The sequence below is a fragment of the Schistocerca americana genome, chromosome 2, assembly GCF_021461395.2.
Source record: "Schistocerca americana isolate TAMUIC-IGC-003095 chromosome 2, iqSchAmer2.1, whole genome shotgun sequence".
NCBI classification, from domain to species: domain Eukaryota; kingdom Metazoa; phylum Arthropoda; class Insecta; order Orthoptera; family Acrididae; genus Schistocerca; species Schistocerca americana.
The window spans coordinates 838140646-838156945 of record NC_060120.1 but is presented as its reverse complement, the minus strand read 5'-3'; the positions used below and the strand labels follow the sequence as shown (position 1 = coordinate 838156945).

The 16300-nt window shown below is 44.5% G+C and overlaps 1 non-coding gene across 1 annotated transcript; it reads left to right on the top strand.

Moving 5' to 3' along the window:
- The first annotated feature begins 247 nt into the window (after positions 1 to 247).
- Positions 248 to 324, top strand: Trnas-cga. The gene has a single exon. It is a non-coding gene; the product is annotated as a tRNA-Ser (tRNA).
- The last annotated feature ends 15976 nt before the right edge of the window (positions 325 to 16300 follow it).

Sequence of the window (16300 nt, the reverse complement as noted above, 5' to 3'; positions counted from 1 at the left end):
GGCTTAGAGGTCCCGAGTTCGAGTCTCGGTCCGGCACACAGTGTTAATCTGCCAGGAAGTTTCATATCAGCGGACACTCCGCTCATTCTGGAAACATCCCCCAGGCTGTGGCTAAGCCATGTCTCCGCAATAGCCTTTCTTTCAGGAGTGCTAGTTCTGCAAGGTTCGCAGGAGAGCTTCTGTAAAGTTTGGAAGGTAGGAGACGAGGTACTGGCAGAAGTAAAGCTGTGAGTACCGGGCGTGAGTCGTGCTTCGGTAGCTCAGTTGGTAGAGCACTTGCCCCCGAAAGGCAAAGGTCCCGAGTTCGAGTCTCGGTCCGGCACACAGTTTTAATCTACCAGGAAGTTTCATTGTGTCTGCTTTTGGCGTACACTTGCACTTATTGAGAAACGATTGTTGAAGAACTGCTTCCCTTGAGATCCAGAAAACTAATTACCAAACTATACTCAACTTTATCAAGGGACTGCTCCTTTTTACGGCTTCGTAGCTCAATTCGAAAAAATGGAACCCTTGGAGGATTACTTTGTCGTCAGTTTGTCGGTTTGTTTGTCTGTCTGTGCGACTGTTTAAACCCCTTCTTTCTCAGGAACGGATACACTTATCAAGTTGAAATGTAAAAGGGTTAAAATTTCGCTGGTGGATTTGTTACTAAGGTGGCATCCAATGACTTGCAACATTCCAAGTCGCTGAGCTCTCCTGATCGACTCATTATGCTGCTACTACTTCTGCACCCAAAGTGCAATCCTTTTATAATGACGAGTCCGCCTCTCCTGTAATCCGGTGCTCAATTCCGCTTTATATGGGGGTGTCCGAATACTTTTGATCACATACTGGAAACAATAAAATATACTATACAGCAGGTGAGACACCATTAACGTCCGATATTAGCAGACACTGCCTCTCCCCCCCCCCTCACCCACCAGTTCCCCGCCCCCATGAACGTCAAAACTTCTTCTCGGGAATCTCTGACGTTTCATTCCGTTGACAGCCTGTGTGAATACCGCCATTTGAAATGCCGTGTGAAATGTTCGGCGTTCCCCTCCCTGTGGGTCGTCCTCTATTCAGTGACGCATGCGTTCTTCATAGTTCAGTATATAGAGGTGAACAGCGTCGTCCATGAGATAACCGCACAAATCCAACGGCACGGGATCTTCGTGGATCCTCACCACTTCCTTGTTGACATACTCGCGGCCTGAGTACTGTTAACAGGAAGCTGGGTGTCAGGACAAAGAAAGCACACTGCTACTGTCGCACCCCCAGGAGACAATGCCGCCGCCTGATGTCCCGCAGCACTCGGCAGAATGTAACGGGCCCACTGATGTGCGCGGCAGCCCGGTTTCCCACTGCAGGCGGTCCTGCATATTCACGAGGACGTGCTTCTTTGTCTGGGCCCACAAAACGCGGCCCCGCTGTTTAACAGACTCCAGCTGGTCGCGAAGGGACCGAAAGGTCACCGGGCCTCGATTTGCATCAGCTATGCGGCGGGGCCGATCTTGTCTCCAAGGTGACGTGCGGCTCATAAAACCATGTTGCTCTCTGTTCTTGTAACTTCTTGCGCACGCACGAACACAATATTCAAAAAGAACACAGAAAGAAACCACAGGATTAAAAAAAAATACAGTGAAGCAATGTTGTACAAGTGGATGGAGCGCAACTGACCGTTTTTAATAGGGTTGGGTTGTTTGGGGGAAGAGACCAAACAGCGAGGTCATCGGTCTCATCTGATTAGGGAAGGCCGGGGAAGGAAGTCGGCCGTGCCCTTTCAAAGGAACCATCCCGGCATTTGCCTGGAGTGATTTAGGGAAATCACGGAAAACCTAAATCAGGATGGTCGGATGCGGGATTGAACCGCCGTCATTCCGAATGCGAGTCCAGTGTGCTAACCACTGCGCCACCTCGCTCGGTCATTTTTAATGGTGATGCGTAAAATCAGGGAGGCCAATGCCATGTAAAAGCACTCAAACAATGTGAATAGAGGAGACGGCTATAGGGGTGTACCATCCTGGTTTTTCTCAATTCAGTCTTCATTTTCTACTCCTGAAAGTTGGGTGGGCTGTTGTATAGCTTTTCTATTTTTCAGCCAAGTATCCGAGCAGGCTGGTAGTGAGGCAGAGGGTTTCCCAATTGGAAATATTTGCGAAGGGGCTTCCAGTTCTGGCTTTCACCTGATAAGGGGAAACCCTGGTCGGGCACGGGGGAGGTTTTCTTTTATCTTACAGGAGGCTTGGCGCAGTGGTAATTGAAGTCCTGCATTTGCCTTACGTCCACGGGAAACCTCCGCTATAAGTCAAGCTGGGACTGATTGTGCGATTTGCCAGCCACCAGAGCGCAACATGCTGTGTTAACCACTTGGGAAACTAGCGTCACCAGAGAGAAACTGACGAGCGTGTAAAAGTCCCAATGAGCAAAACAGCACGCACCGTACTCGTAATGTGAAGCCCATTCGCCTACCACTGCCGTTCATAGCTCATACCGACTGAGGCAATAAACTGCTCCATGACTTTTGTCACCTCGGTGTATATGCCTTTAATGGAACAAACGTGTGAGCAACTGACTGTCGCCTGTTGCCTTAGTATCTTATTACGTCCCCCACACTAGCGTCATGAAGAACAGTTACACCCAGACCTGCGAACAGTATAATAAGTCTTATTTCACAAGGCTCGCGTCACCGTCTGACACCAAAGTTGAGTGATAGACGAACTACTTTTCCATGTAAGTAATTACCATTTTTAGCTGTAGAGTTGGAAGGAAAATGTGAAAAATATTTACGCAACTACAAGGACTGTACATTTCGTTTTTAATCCTTGTCGACGAAATTATCTAACTCGAATTTTGCTTTTTACTCGGAGTGTGATGCAACAATTCTTAAACCTAACTCAAGCAATGTGGAAGAGTTACACAAATATTTCTTCGCTGGCTGCAGAGAACGGATTGTCCATTCGAAAATATTCTTGCTGAACAGACGCACGTTCTAAAGGGAATATCGTATGACATTAACCAAGTTTCAAATTCATAGGATTGTGATATGAAAAGAGTAAACGGCCCCACACACGAGAGAGGAATCACTAGCGATATCGCCTGCAGCCGATCGCTGGCTTTGCCCCTGCCATTCAAGTCGATTTAGCAAGCAGCTTCAACCGCTATTACAAACAGCACTGTGCTGTAAACAGCTGCCAAGAAAGATGAACTACTGTGTTCAGCAGCAGTGGCAGTGGAACTCGATATGTCGAACGATGTCTGTAAAAAAAATTGAATACAAATTACAATTTATTATCGTTGCTTCGGAAGGTTGTTCTGGGGAATATAGGCTATGTCACAGAACACATTACATTTTCTATTTACGCCATGCGTGTTATGTACATTTTATCAGTATATTTCACCAGTACTCCTTCAAGTCCAAGATTCCTACATCATTTATTAGCCTTGTAGCTAACTACAAATACTGACACAATGGCTTCACAATCTCGATGTATCTATAGAAATGTTACCAGCGGCAGCATTGCTGGTTTCTATAACTCTTGTTGTAAATTTTACGAGGAAGAATTAGAATTTACCAAATGAAAAGGGACTTAAGTTTAACTGTAGAATGTGGGTATGGCCCAAACATTTAAATGATCAATATTAGGAGGGGGCTTTCAATAAGTAATGCAAAACATTTTTCTGAAAGCAGATTGGCTTTATTCAGGATTCAAATGCAAGATATTACTCCACTCTTTTGGCTACAAAACCATATTTTTCACCATTATCACCATTCTATGTGACGGCTTTACGCCGCATTTCTGGGACGACCTGCATGCCAGCATGGTACGAAATTGCCGCATCAATAAGCTCCCCGTCACCCACGTACAGTTTCCCGCGGAGGGCCGAACAGGTGGAACTCGGAAGATGCGAGGACCCGGACTGTAGGGTGGATGAGGAAGAGCAGTCCAGTGAACTTTTGTGAGATCCTCTAGGGTGCGCAAGACTTCAATAAAGCCTTGCGTTGCCGTGGACAAAGAGAAGTTCGTTGTAGTGACGAACACTCTCAAGTCGTTTCTTCAGTTTCCTGAGGGCAGCACAATACATTTCAGAATCGATTGTTCCACCGAGAGGGAGGACACCAAACAGAATAACCCCTTCACAGTCACAGAAGACCGTCAGCCATGACTTTACCGGCCGAGGGTACGTCTTTTAACGTTTTCTTCGGAGGACAGGTGGTGTTGTGCCAGTCCTTGAATTGCTGTTTTGTTTCCAGTTCGAAGTGTTGTACCCATGTTTCATCGCACGTCACTATGTCCGACAAAAAATTGTCACGATCTGCGTCGTAACGCGCAAACAATTCCGCACAGATGGTGCTTCGTTGCTCTTTATGGTCTTCTGTTAGCCAGTGAGGAAAGAAGTGTTGTATTACTTATTGAAAGCCCCTTGTACTTCATCGTGCTTAAAAGTTAACTTTATAATGCGTCTAATCGTTTCATACATAACTCAGAATCACCAGCTGCAGTACGGCGTATTGTGACTGTTACTGGTAACTTTCCCACGCATTTCTACTTCTACAGCACAAGCTTCAAAGTGGTAATCACTGAAAAATCTGATGGTGTAAGTGTTTTTGTATTGGTATTGTTTCTTGATGTGACAATTCCTTCAGCTTCACTTGGTTTGTGCTTCCTGAATATCTATAAATTGTAACGTAAAAAGGCCTTTATCCAAGTGGGCATAGCGAACGAAACAAAACTACACAACCACGCTTAAGAACTAGGCAAGGGAGGGTTGCATCCTGGTAGCCGCATAGGGCCGATTCGTCGCATTCGTTTCATCAGATTGCATGCGAATTCCAAGTGACCAGTGATCTATTGCTGCGATCTGTGATTTGGCCACACACATGCGGTCTACAGACTCATCGCGCGACCAGACGACGAATCGCTGCGATCCGTCACTTGCATATGTGTGTTTGGGCGAGGGCTCAAGGCCCGAGAATAAGAGTATGCAAGTGGGAGGGTGGGTACTCACCGCTGGCGCCTAGATGTGACGTTCCTGCACTCGTTGCTGCTTCACGCTGCGGTGTCTACTGTCCTTCAACCTGGAACACAGCGAAAGAGAGAAATTAGTGGAAAAGGAACAGATTTGTCTGATGCGAAAGCAACATACAAAGAAGAAAAAGTGGACCAAGAAAACGACGGATAGCCTTGACGAACCGCAGATTGTGCGTTATGGCGAGAGACAGCTGTTTGCGGTCTGGCGGCGTGCGTCTTAATTCCCAGATGACGTCTCACTACCAGCGACGTGACTACACAGCGCAGTAGGCAAGGCAGGCCCCCGTACTTTCGCTCACGAAACGCGGTTTCTGCGGAGTAGCGAAGAACACGCAAGGCTAAAGGTCAAACGAAGCTTTCACCGTTACTGAAATCACGGATGTCGCGGGGGGCAAGAAAAAACATCCACGCACTTTGATCAGTGATGTCTATACAGGGTGTATAGAAGGTGTATTACAAGACATGGTGGTTGGTATATGGCTACTATGAGAGCGAATTGTGCTAATAAACTTTTGTTACAAAACGCTTCATTTGCGTGCTAGCGTCTCTAAAATGTGGAGGAGGACGTAGCAATTTGGACCACACAAGCCAGGCAAGGAGTAAAGGAAACAACGCTCAGTACATTACTTTTACTAAATACCAGTTTAATTCACATACAGATGGTGCTCAGCAATTTGGACCACACAAGCCAGGCAAGGAGTAAAGGAAACAACGCTCAGTACATTACTTTTACTAAATACCAGTTTAATTCACATACAGATGGTGCTCAACGCCACCGCAACCAACTTGGCTTCATTTCGTGTATGCCTGATGTCGGCTTGCCGAGCCCTTGAAAAGATTCTCGGCGTATCTCAAATGACTCCAGCTGCTACTTGTATTCGTGCCACGAGATCTTGTGGTGACTCCACGGGTGTCACGAACGCCAGGGTTTTCACGTACCCCAAGATATGAAAATCCAATGGTCGCAGGTTCGGTGAGCGAGGGGCCAGGCTGCTCGGCCTGCACGTCCAAGCCATCTGTTGCCACAGGTGTCACTCAAGTGGCCACGTACCACGGTGTCAACGTGTGCTGTGGCGTAATCCTCTTAAAATTCATGGATATACCAATAGAAGGAACAGGTGGTATTCTTTTCCAAACGTTTTGTCGGTGTTGACTTAGGAGTAGCCTGTTTTGAATTGGTAATTTTGGAAGTTTTAGGTTCAGTACGAGTGGTGTCCGGAGGTGTGTCAGTGGAGGAATCTGATTTGTGCAGATAAATCTGCTCTTTGATGAACTTTGAAGTTGTTAGTTGGCCCGTGTGAGATTCTGCTCTTCCATTTGTTGGAACAGACGTAGCTTCTCACGAATAAGGAGAGCCTGTGACTGCGGCCATAATCAGTGGGATTATTCCACATGCCGTGAAGCTAAATTTGTGGTCCATCTCTCCCGACCGTCCGGGACAGGCGGACCACCCTGACTTCTATCGGCAGGTAGCCAACTATGTGGCCACTTTGGATTAGCTTCATGCCTATAGATTTCAAGCTTGCAGTAAGAAGCTGTATCAATTATGCAAACTAAACTTAAGTATTAAGTTATGTAACAACACGATAACATTTTCGGCTTACCAGAAAAGACAATGTAACTGTTTCTCCAGAACTAACACGGAAATAACAGCAACACTGTTGCACCACATTTGTTCACAATAGAGCTTCCCTACAACTATCGCGAGCAGCACTCCTGTGGCTCATTTGTGAAATACGTCACTAGTCCGCCTTACCCAGTGGTCCTCCTCTCCCGGCCTCACCCTATATAGACGCGCAGTTGACACCTGTCACTCAAGCAAGCTACTGCGAGGGAATTTATTTCTTACTAACTGCCGACGGGAAACAGAACTGTGCTACTACCGCCACAACAAACGTGCAACTACAGAAAGCAGCGACTCCGAAAATCAACACACGGTGCTGCAAACTCGCGTCAGTTATCACTGGGAAACATCTTTATCTAGGGTTACGCAACTGACTTAGCAAGAAGCATTAGCCGAAAGACCCGTCGGGTGACAGGAACCACGCGCGTCGCGGAAGCCGCTGCAGTGGTGCATACAAAACCACGAACGGCGGGTGAGGTTGCGAGTCGCTTCCTGGAGGTGCGGGTCGCTCACCGATTACCTGCCAGAATGACACGTGTGGGCCGCGCGGGGCTTCAGAGGGCCCAGCCAGCCAGACAGCATACTCGCTGTGCTCCCGCTGCTGCCCGGTGCGTGAGGGAATCCCACCGAGCGTCCTCCGAATATCAACACACAGGGCGTCCCCGCGAGCATACGCTAACACCGAGAGCCGCGAGTGAGCGCCGTGTGATTCTCTGCTCCTTCGACGGTGGGCGAGAAGTTGCCAGTTCGGCTGGTATTTAACTCTCTACTTCTACAAAACTGAGAAATGTAAAACTAATTTCTGGAGTACTCAAACGGAGCGTTACAGGGCCGCTATTATTTGGGGTTAATATACGGTGTTAGACTTCTATACGGGGTGATTGAGAAAAGTAATAAGACTCATGTATTACCTACCAAAGCTTTTATTTTTTTCAAAAAACATTGTCTCCTTCAAAGTAGTTTCCTTCTGAAGCTGCACACCGGCGGAGTCGTTGTTCCCAGCCATGGTAGCAGTGCTGAATAAGTTCAACTGGTAAGGCCTTTAACAAATCAGTCAGTTCTTTTGAATGTTTTCCAGAGTACCAAAATTGCATCCTTTTATGACAGTTTTCAATTTTGGAAAAAGAAAAAAAAGTCACAAGGACTCATATCAGGTGAAAAGGGGATTGTGCAATAACAGAATGCCTTTTGAGGTCAAAAATTCCGTGTTGGAAGTGGCCGTGTGACATGAGGGCGTTATGATGCAGCATCTACTGGTCTGTCTGTCTCATTGAATTCACCCTTTTCATGAGCCTTTCAAAAACATCTTCGTAAAACATTCAGTTGACAGTTCGTCCTGGAGGAAAAAATTTCTTATTCACGATACCCTTACTGTCAAAGAAACAAATCAGCGTTGTTTTGATCTTTGATTTGCTAATTAGAGTTTTTTTCTGTCGAGGAGGTGTCCCAGTGTGCCATTCCTCACCTCGCCGTCTACGGATCGCACTCAAAAGTCAGGTTTCATCACCTGTGATCAAGGGAGTGAATCATTGGTGGTCATTAGCAATCCTCTCAAGATCTTAGATTGTTGTTCTGCTCAGTTCTGAGGTTTTTTGGCATCATTTTGGCACAAACATTCCACATGTTCGAATCTTCTGTCAAAATCTCATGTACGTTGAAAGTATTTAAGCTTATGTGATTGAGCCTTAATGGTCTACTTTGGAGGGAAGGTTACCTGAATTTGACAAAGGTTTTCACAAAGAATGGTATAAGATTCCCTATAAAACCACACAGGACCTGTATTTATCCCTTCCCAGACGACTGGAAACTTTTGAACGCCAACGGTTCTTCCATACCGTATTAGGCATGGTAATGTGTTGTGTTTGTGGTGTTCCCATATTCTTGTCCACCCCTTGCACCTTGAGGTGAAAGGATGTGTCTGTGGTACATGTATGATGGTACACGTGCAGACTTTCATGTGGCCGTTCGAGAATATGCAGCAGGAATGTTCCACAAGCGCATCGATCGTGGCTCGCCAATACTATAAACCCGTCTAATTTTTTTGCGTGGGATATTTAATAACTTTGGGGTATTCCAGCCCCGTTGATACTGTCAATGAACAACGGTAACGCACTGTCAGTGTTTTCCAGGGGATTTTGAACACGCCTAGAATGTCTGAACGAGCGCCAATGAGAGATGTGCTGAAGCCTGCCTTCACCAGAACGATGGTACGGAAATTTGATCGTGTTTGTCCTTAATTGCATGTCTGCATTTTGAATCCTCTAGGACTTTATTGGATGTTCACTTACTCAGTCGTAATACGTCATACTGTGGAGACCACTGGTTCCTGGACCTACCGAGCGAGGTGGCGCAGTGGTTAGCACACTGGACTCGCATTCGGGAGGACGACGGTTCAATCCCGTCTCCGACTATCCTGATTTAGGTTTTCCGTGATTTCCCTAAATCGCTTCAGGCAAATGCCGGGATGGTACCTTTGAAAGGGCACGGCCGATTTCTTTCCCCATCCTTCCCTCACCCGAGCTTGCGCTCCGTCTCTAATGACCTCGTTGTCGACGGGACGTTAAACACTAATCTCCTCCTCCTCCTCCTTCCTGGACCTGTATTTATTAGGATTATTTGCTTGTTTCACTGTCCATCCAATACTCGCCCCTTTCGTTTGTACCTATAACACTCCTATATTATAGATCTAGGGATACTGTTTGAGAATACGGGAGACAATTCGTGGATGATGCTGTTGTCTGAAGGGAGGTTGCCGTGCCAGAGAACCGTAGTGAAATGAAGGAAGATGTGCAGAGGATCAACGGGTGGTGCATGGACTAGCATTTGACCCTGAGTGAAAATAAATGCAACGTTTTGCACATAAGTATTTGAAGAGATCCACCACTTTTCGGTTACACTGCTGCCGACCATTGGAGACAGTAACTACCGTAAAATATTCTGGCTTAACCATTCGCAGCTAATGTAAGTGTTATACCCACATAAAACTAATGATAGGAGAATCAGAAGCCAGGTTGAGATCTACTGGGAGAACTCTTAAGAAAATGTAATTCATCCACGGAAGTAGCTACCAAAACACTTGGTCGACCGGCTCTTGTACTGCTTATTAGCCTGAGCCAATAGAAGAGATAGTTGAGCGTTTCTCCCGGGATCGGTTTGGCAAGCAGTGGATTGTAGAAGTGTGTTTCGTTTCAAGAAGATGTGTCGGGATTCAGAACTAGACCTTCCCCCCCCCCCCCCCTCCCCGCCTACCATCCCCATCCAGGTCACAAGGTAAACGCGAAAGACAGACAATGTGCGATCACCACAAAGTCTGGCGTCAAGCTAGATATCCAGATATCACACTCTGGAACAAGCAGTCCCAGCGAAGAATGGTAGAGGCAAAAATTCAATTCTGTAGTTTATAATAGGCCAAAGGCAACCTACCGCAAACGTTTCTAACATGTACGCGGGTTTATTCACATACATGAAACTCGTAAAGTCGCATACACAATGACTATGATTGAGCAGTATCCGCGCAAAAAGAACGAAATTCGGTCCCAGGACTGATCATCTTTCTGGAAAATGTTATCCTTACAGAGAAGCACTGACATGAAGCGGTTTATGTTGATGACTGGATAGCCAGTAAGTAATTTGTGCATAATGGAGTGTTCGTCAAGGATTTTGACTTATTAGATAATATATAAAAAAAGATTCATCGATTTATTACTACAATGTTCTTTCTGAACCCACCATTTGCAAACCTCCTACTTCTGTGAGGCAGCCTTTTCAGCACTGACAGTTGTCAACACGAAATTCAGATAGCGAATGAATGTGGAGAATTAAATGAGAGTCGCAGCTTCCGATCTTGTCCCGAGATTTTAAGAACTGGTGTTGCAGAAGCAAGCCCATCCTTCCCATTGATTTCTTTGCAGTAATAAGATGTAATAACATTTCAAGTTGATTCAAATGTGTTGTCAATAGTCAGTAAAGAAATAAGTAGTCTTATTCATTTTTTTAGAAACTTAAGATTATTGGTGGCATACCTCGAGTCGGAAGTCGTGTGCGTAAGGAGCCGCGGTTATTTACATTCAGATCAAAAACTTTGAAAACCACTGCTTTAATACATAAAATTGTTCGAATACACGCCATGAGGTGCCACCAACGACGGACCCTGGGAGACTGGAATACATCGTCGGCGAAATTTTCTCGCCTTATCATTCGAGTGGTAGTGCCGTGGTGTCGCAGTTTTACGATGAGTTTCTTAATAAGCCATCTTCGGGCGAAGACTTCGCCAGAAGATAAAGTGTGGAAAACTCGTCGAAACGTTGCGACAACACACGACGGCGACTCGGCTGATAACGTGAGAAGATTTCATCAATGAAATTTGTGATGTCACCGCCAGACACCACACTTGCTAGGTGGTAGCCTTTAAATCGGCCGCGGTCCGTTAGCATACGTCGGACCCGCGTGTCGCCGCTATCAGTAATTACAGACCGAGCGCCGCCACACGGCAGGTCTAGTCTACAGAGACTCCCTAGCACTCGCCCCAGTTGTACAGCCGACTTTGCTAGCGATGGTTCACTGTCTACATACGCTCTCATTTGCAGAGACGACAGTTTAGCATAGCCTTCAGCTACGTCATTTTCTACGACCTAGCAAGGCGCCATATTCAGTTACTATAATTACTATCTTCAAGAATGTATTCTGAACAGATAATATTGTGAATCATGTACCGTCAAGAGCGACTTTAATCATTAATGGATTAAAGTTAACTATCAAACTAATCACGTCCGCTTTCTGAAGTCTCATTACTTATGTTCCAGACCTCACGTCAGTATAGTTCTTCCCTTCTCACGCCAGCCTGCGTGAGCTAAAACGGGTGCATTTCGGCCTCCACTCGTAACACTGTGCTGGCTCTTCTGCTAACACAAAAAAAAAAAAAAAAAAATCGCCGAGAGAGCCTGCGCTGTCACATGTTATATCGTAAGAAAAATTACATTTCTGCCTCAACGTTACTCATGTAGAACATGGTTTACGGTTGTGGTGGCTGTAACGCTGCTGTGTCTTACATCCAGTACCTCGTATACTTCCTTGCCTCAGCGTTTGGAAACAGTCACCAAGGTTGGCAACGACGTTACTAATTATTAGGGACGGAAATAATATTTTTTAGCCCTAAGAGAATAATTTGACACCAGAGAACTGAACCGATCACCTTTGGGACAACAACCTGAGCTGCCTCACCGCTGCGGAAGACTTGTTTAAAACCATCACTATTCGCACGAATAACACAATCCATTTGCAACCGTGTGTTACGGCGGGGAATACGAAGAACAGCGGGGAACAAATAAGTATTTTATTTACTATTAAACAGTCTCAGATCATGACTAGTTACGGAACTCATTTTCCTCTGGCTGTAAAGTCACTTCACGTGCTGATCATGAGCTTCCGAAGCAATGCTTTCCCAGCAGCAGCAGTAGAAGAAGACGCTTACTACGGCCGAGCCAGCAAATTCCTGTGGCATGTGAAGAGGGGGACATCTGCGGTCTCTCAGTAGACTTTTACCACCTCAATACGGAAAGTAAAGATACAACTGGCACAACATTTTTTTGCAAAGTTGGTGGCACTGCTATTACATCTATTGTCTGAATCGCAATTTGCTACGGTTAGCAATCTGGTGTAATACAGACAGTCTTGACAGATTAAAACTGTCTCGGAGCTGGACGACTCATCTGTTCGGAACTCAATTTTAATAAAGTGCGTAGCCTTTCACAGCCAGTGTCAATATCAATAAAGTCATTTTGAATATTGGGCTGCGTCATTATAAAATACTGAAACAACTAAAATGCCGTTTTGTGCTCTAAAAATGAGTTCAAAATGGCTATTTCTGTATCAAATCTGGCCGTTAACAAACTACATTGCTTCCACATTACAGTTTACAGAACATATCTGCAAAGTTCTAAGATTCTGCGTTATGTACAAAATATGCTGTGCCAATCATCACAGGACTGTCTAGTCGGAGCGAATATGACGCACGTGCACCCCGAAAACCTGAATGAAAGACGCTCAATCCCGAAGTCACTTCTAGAACTTATATTTCAAGTATATATACAAATCGCGCAATGACGGCCATTGTAACTTTATTCGTTTCATAAATACCGGGTTAAAAACTGGAAAACATAGCGCAAATTACATACATAAAATTATGTATTACAAAAGAGAGTTTATTAGTTACGAGAGCTTAGTTCAGAACGGGGCGCCGTCATTTGTATTAGGATTTGCTGACATTAAGTGGGGTAATCAGGACAGGAACATGCCTACTGGGTTTTCTGGACCTCACCACAACCGTGGTCACAAGGTACTAAGCATCCGCATTTTTCTTCTTCTATCTTTTTCGTTCTGGGCCAAAGTCTGTTGATGGATTTCCAAATTCCCAGTTTTCGAGGTGGCCTAGAACTTATTCTTTGGATGGCTCCCTCCAGTTATCTTTATCATTTGACCACCCCACGTTAGGCTGAACTTTTAGACCTCGATTGCTCTGAAGAAGCCCTCTCTCGATTTCAGCCTCGGGATAGCCTGTCGAGTGCCCTAGAGTGGGTGTTGTACCGATGTGGAGGACTTCGATCTCTATTTGTAGGCAATTGTCTCCCGTCGTATTGTTGGAGAAGCGACTGCAGTCAGGAGATGGGGCTTACCAACAGGAGTAGGTTTTTGAAATAGGCGGTGAATTGTTTGCACGTTTCGTGCAGTCTGACAGCAGCTTGCTTGGCGTGGGCAGATTTGGACAGCTTGAGCTTACAGATTTTCGGAGAGTTGTAAATATACTGGTCCACCACGCTTTCCGCATTAAAACTATTTGGGATCTTCATATGCGTTGCCCAGCAAGTGCAGCTTCAGCGACCTTTGCGACTGGGCGACGTTCACTCGAAATGACGTCAGCTGGCGAAATTCACACGTCTTACGTGGCTATTCCGCAGCGCGCAACCACACGATAATCACAGCCTGTGTTAGCTAGCAAGTACGACTTATGACAACGAACATAATACAGAAAATGAATATTTTCCAGAAAGTAGCTGCCATGAAGGCAAGAATTTGTGAGCATAATGCTGCGAAAAGCAGGTTCCCTTCTATTTAAGTCTTCCTCTAGCAACTTGTTTTACTTTAGAGGCCATATGAGACGTGGAAACGACTGGTTATTCACGAATGTATTAATGCGGATAGTATGTGGTAATAAATGGAAAGGAAGGAGTGCAAAGCACAGAATATTTTCCTGAAGAACTGCATTTTCGTATGAACTTGATTTATGTTGAAGATAAATTGCAGTTATTTTTTCTACGCAAGTACCGATCTTTGTAGCTCTTTTGAGAGTCCGTATTCATATGAATGTCATTTTTTACCACCTCTCGACATCCTCCTTTGGAGGAGTCATTACATATGAGATATGGACATTAAAACAAGTGCGCCAGAACCTCCCGTCAAGAAGACTATCCCGGTTAAAATGAGTCATGTACAGCGTGTGTATATTTGTTTCCGTGAAGTTAGCACGTTAAGCGGGACTGCATTCCTCGCCAGAACTCGTTTTTTATTCCTATCAAGTCAATTCATTGTTACTGTCTGAAGTGAATGAACTTGGCAGGTCTGTTATTAGCGCACAAGCCGAAGAGTATCGGAATGGACATCTGCAGAACTTGACAACCATCATGAAGACAATGGGAGAAAGGAAATTGGTGCCAAGTGTGAGAACGGAAAAAATTCTTCCCTTCAATTCGTGTTACACATTTTATTCTATTCGTATTACTTAGATTGGTACCATTGCTTTGTAAAATCATCGTATCACGTAGCTGCTATTGCTCTCGCAAGACAATTCGTTTAAGTCGTCTCATTTGTGGAGCATATTTTAAAATCGTATTATGTGCACGCTCCCAAATTTTACTGGAAGCGAAAAAAACGTTTCACTTACCAATCAAATGAAATAGTTCAAATTTCTCGACGGTAGGACCTAGGTATTTAGATTATGTTCCGAAATTAATCATGTCGGAAATTTTCTATCAATGCATGAAAGCACCATTTTAACTTTTAAATTGCGCTTAATACATTTTGAACAAAATACATTTTGATCCAAACATGTTTTCACATAATAGAATTTGAAAAGTTCATTTCGATTTTTATTACTTTTATTGTTGGACATAGCCCATCACGTAAGGAAAAAAGTTGTTAACATGTTGCTGATAGTGATCGATGTGTTAAAGTCTTGCGCTTAGTCCCTCTTCCTCGTGCAAACAGTCTCTGTCATCGTCCTCATGAGTCGGCCTACCAGTTTCAGCAGATCACGTATCGATGCTTAGTGCCGAAAAATAAAACTGCAAACTATCAGCCTCTTGTTTTCAACAGGCTATCCACTTCCAGTTTCTTAGTGACAAGTAGTACCCTCGGTGTATCTATTACTGGAGGTTCACGCACCTGGCCAACTCTGGTTTCAGAAGCGTTGCGTATCGCTTTGAGAGTCGTCGAACCTGTAAGTCAGTTCTGTCTTTACTCTGACGTTATACTGCCCAACTTTCTTCAGAATAACTCTCTTCATTTCTTTAATCCCATCCAGTATCTTAAAATTCTTGGCAAGCATCTTTTAGTCTCTTACAAACCATTCTTTGCCTAGAAATTTCACAGCTCCCAAAGCCTGATAAATCTCTGAGTTTTTATGGAGTTAGTGCCAGTATTATAAAAAAAAACACTCTAACCTACCTCACACGACACAACATTGGAATTTCGATGGCACTCTCCTGCATAATGCTTTCCAGTTCTTCGTGGTTTGGGAGTCTACGATTTTCTTTCATTGTCTTCAGTATGCTGTGAACTTTATTTTTTGCTTTATCCATGTAAAATACTGGGAGTCTTCCACCTTTGAATCTGCATTCTTTGTGATTACAAGGTAGCTAAAAGTTACTTAAATCTGGATCTCGTTTGAAGTACCTAAGACGAAATACGTTTCCTCACATCATTACCACAGATAGTGAAGCTCGGTCAAAGTGTAAAAGCATGCACTTATACCACCTTCCGCAGAAGAGTAGTACATCAATGCACCGACATTACAATTTTCACTGAAAATGATCATTCATAAAATACATCAGGTGTTGTTACTGAGCTTCATTTACGCGCTCTCTTTTAGTTTTCGCAGCTCTAATTCTTATTCTACCTCCTTTAGATTGATTTCCAACGGGTAAACAGCACTCCGTGGTAATCGACTTTGCTCAGTCGTACAATCAACACCACACTGTGAGCTACAGGATGAAAACAGCGGGAACAGCCAATAAAAGATTGGGAAAATAACGCAATCTGGGAAACATGTCTTAACATAGTATCTTTCGAATCGTCGGCCGTGGTGTACATGTTTTTCAGCGCTAAATTACGACAGGAAAGAATTTGAAATGAAGCGCCCTGAAACAACAGCATTGAAGAGCATGCCACAATTGGGGTGAAAACGCAGTAAACTTAATTTTACCTCGGCTGTATTTAGTATTTTTTTGAAACGATGCTTCTCATATACGAGGGTTGTTTGAAAAGTTCTCGGAACGGAATTGAAAAAAAAAGTACTTACATCACTGAAACTTTTTTATATTTCAATGTAGTCTCCTTGTACTCGTAGATTAACGCACTTGGTCCAACGATGTTCGAATGCCTTGATCCCATC